Consider the following 2869-nt stretch of genomic DNA (forward strand, 5'->3'; position numbering starts at 1 on the left):
TAGCCCACAGCTACACACTTAAGGAAATGTAAACATCACGTTCAGAAGTACATTGACCTTGATGAGCATATAAGAATGTGCAGCCACTTTATATTCTAATATTTTTGTTTAATATTTTGTTTTTACGATTTTGTAAAATACTTTTAACATACGCTCCTAAGTCCTACTGTGACTGACATATTTTGCTATCCATAATGTTTTCCAGGTTCATGTATTGTAGCACATGTCAAGACACAAGTTTTCATTATGACTGAGTAATATTTCAATTCAAGAATTTACCACATTTTGTATTATCGATGTAGCTGCATCAATATACACAATTTTGGCTGTTGTGTGTAGTGCTGCAATGAATATCTATGGACAAGTATCTGTTTGCATTCTTGTTTTCAGTTCTTTGGGTATATATCTATGAGTAAAATTCCCAAATCACATGTTGATTCTGTTTAAGTTTTTGAGGAACTGTCAAATTATTTTATGCATCAGCTTTATCATTTAAAAATCAAATTAGCAATGAAAAAGTGTTCCTCTATCTTGATATCTTTGTCAAAATCTATTTTAGGAAAAGCTTAGTTTGTCATACTGTGGTGGCCTACACAGTGCTATACTACTGGAAGCTATGCTACCGATATTTTAAATACCAGCATGATACACCCATGGTAGACAGGTTTTAGCTTAGCTTCCAGACTGAAACACAGTAGGAAGATGGAGAGAAAGACTACTTCTCAATGTTTAGCCATTGAAAAGCTTATCAGTAGAACACTGTCCCATAGTACTAGAATACTGAATATTCAAATATAATGATGGTACCAGGTTATTGTCAGAGATATTATCAGAAGATGAGCCCCTCAGGTTGGAGGCACTCAAAATATGACTAGAAAAGAGCTTCTTCGTCAAAGTAGAGTTGTCCATGATGATACAAATGTAGTAAAGCTTTCTGCACCTTCATTTGTTGATGGAGCATGACTCAAAGTGGGGAGAAATAGGTATAATCATCCATTAATTATCAGAACATTGAATGTATGCAGTCTGAATCTAGGAAAATTGGAAGTTGTCCAAAATGAGTTGGAATACATAAACATCAATATCCTATGCATTAGTGAGCTGAAATGGACTGGTATGGGCCATTCTGAATCTGACAATCATATGATTTACTATGTTGGGAATGACAAACTGAAGAGAAATGGCATCAGATTCATCATCAAAAAGAACATCTGAAGATTTGTTATGTTCTTTTTGATGTATGCTGTCTGTAATAGGATAAATATCCGCACACCTACAAGTAAGACCAGTTAATGTCACTATTATTCAAATTTACACAACCAGTAAAGTCAAGTAACAAAGAAACTGAAGAATTCTACCAACTTCTTCAGTATGAAATTGATCAAACATGCAATCAAGATGTATTTATATGTACTAGCAATTGGAATGCTAAAGTTGGAAACAAAGAGGAAGGATCAGTAGTTGGAAAATATGGCCTAGGTGATAGTAACAATGCTAGAGATCACATGACAGAATTTTGCAAAATCAATGACTTCTTCATCGCAAATACCTTTCTTAAACAACATAAAAAGTGACTCTACACATGGACATCATCAGATTGAATATACAGAAATCAAATTGATTACATCTGTGGGGAGAGATGGTGGAAAAGCTCCAAATCATCAGTCAAAACAAGGCCAAGGGCAGTCTGTGAAACAGTTGCTCTTATGCAAGTTCAGGCTGAAGTTGACAAAATTAAAATAAGTCCATGAGAGGCAAAATTTGATCTTGAGCCTAACCTACTTGAATTTAGAAATCATCTCAAGAACAGATTTGATGCATTAGACACTAAAGATTGAAGACCAGAAGAGTTGTGGGAAGATATCAACAGCATCATACAGAAAGAAAGCAAAAGGTCATTAGGAAAATAAGAAAGAAGGAAACGATCAAAATGGATGTCAGAAGAGACTCTGAAATTTGTTCTCTAGCCTAGAGATGCTAAAGCAAATGGAAGAAATGAAGTCAAAGAGTTGAACAGAAAATTTCAAAAGACTGATTGAGAAGACAAAGTATTATAATAAAATATGCAAAGACCTGGAGTTGGAAAACAAAAAGGGACGAACAGGCTCAGCATTTCTTAAGCTGAATAACCTGAAGAAAAAATTCAAGCCTCAACCTGCATTACTGAAGGATTGTATGGGCAAAATATTGAATGATTCAGAAAGCTTCAAAAGAAGATATAAGAAATACAGAATCACTGTACCTGAAAGAAATAGATGATGTTCAACAATTTCAAGAGGTAGCAAATGATCAAGAGCCATTGGTGCTTAAGAAGTTAAAGATGCACTGAAGGCACTGGAAAAGAACAAGATCCCAAAAATTGATGGAATACACATTGAAATCTTTCAATCAATGGATGCAGCACCTGGAGGCACTCACTCATCTATGCCAAGAAATTTGGAGGACAACTACCCGGACAACTGATTGGAAAAACTTCATATTTGTGCCCATTCCAAAAAGTGGTGACTCAACGGAATGTGGAAATCCTAGGGCATTATCATTAATATCATATGCAAGTAAAATTTTGCTGGTGGGTTTAAACAGACAACATTTTGGTTAGCAGTCCAGTGCTTATCCTACAGTGGCATACTAGGATTCTTGTTGTTGTTAAGTGCTATCGAGTCGCTTCCAACACAGCGACCCTGGGTTTTGGAGGAGTGGCTGGTGAGTTTGAACCTTCAACATTGTGCTACAAAGAAACTTAGCTGCTTGGTGCTTATCCTAGAGAGCTTACCCTAGAACAAACTAAATAGCAATTAACAACATATGAGTTGAAACCAACTTCATGCTACCTAATGACAACTATATACGTATGTATATATAATTAATT

The sequence above is a fragment of the Chrysochloris asiatica genome, unplaced genomic scaffold, assembly GCF_000296735.1.
Source record: "Chrysochloris asiatica unplaced genomic scaffold, ChrAsi1.0 scaffold00036, whole genome shotgun sequence".
In the NCBI taxonomy this organism is placed as follows: domain Eukaryota; kingdom Metazoa; phylum Chordata; class Mammalia; order Afrosoricida; family Chrysochloridae; genus Chrysochloris; species Chrysochloris asiatica.